We start from the raw sequence: 1,019 nt of genomic DNA on the forward strand, positions 1-1,019 counted from the left end.
GAGTAGAGGGAGGGAGAATAGAGGGAGGGAGGGAGAGAAGGGAGGAGAGAGAGAGAGGAGGTAGTCTGCTGCAGACTAAGTTAATTATTCACTCACTCACAGACCAGCAGGAGGAGAACTGACAGGAAAACAGTGCAAACCTACAAAGTGACTCAGCATTTTTTGTTCAAACAGGAATGACGTGACAGATTTAATCATTGCTATGCTAACTCAGCAGCGACGGAAACACCTGAGGCGGATGAAGAGGGAGCTGGAGAGCCCGGTGTGCCGGCTGGCAGGACACTCAGTAGTTTGGTTGAGGCGTGCAGGTGAGCCAGGTGCCAGCAGGGCGTGGCTACAGCATGTGTTCAGCTGGCCACACGGGTTCTCACACCATGTGACCTGGAACCGTTTGTCTGTTTGGCTTTGTGGAAATAAAGCTCCTATCTGGGCTCCAATGCATCTCTTGGCCGTGGCTTTGTTGATCTGGTTGTGTGGAATAAAGGAGGAGTTCAGTCACGGTCGAGCGTACGCTCTGAGCAGTGGTGGAACCTAGAGGAAGTACCGCCGCGCCCGGGTCACTGGAATGTTTTCTGCATCGAGTCGCCAGAGTCCAGACCCAGTTTGAACACGTCAAGCTGAATGGCCAATATAAGATCCTCCACCATCACCTCCCACAAGACTGCAGGCCTTCTGCACCTCCAGGCCCCGAGTGAAGCTCAGAGGGCGAGGACCAGGGGCCTCACCTGGAGAGGACTGCAGAGGAACCAAACCCAAAATGTTTGGGTGCCCAAAGGCTCGAAATGCGGTGCGACAAAAAATATTCAGATCTGTAAACGGTGCATAATCATACCTGCACACACTTTCTTCTCTAGATCCCCGTCCACCTGGAAGGTTGAGGTCAGACTCCGCCCACAACCCGCCCACTTTCTACCATCAGTGGTCCATCAAAGTACCTCAGGAATATTTAGCATCTCAATCAGTTGATCAACGGCATTTGGTTCCAATTCAAATCATGAGGAGTCGAGGAAAAGGAATTT

The sequence above is a fragment of the Lipophrys pholis genome (assembly GCF_963383615.2).
Source record: "Lipophrys pholis genome assembly, chromosome: 17".
In the NCBI taxonomy this organism is placed as follows: domain Eukaryota; kingdom Metazoa; phylum Chordata; class Actinopteri; order Blenniiformes; family Blenniidae; genus Lipophrys; species Lipophrys pholis.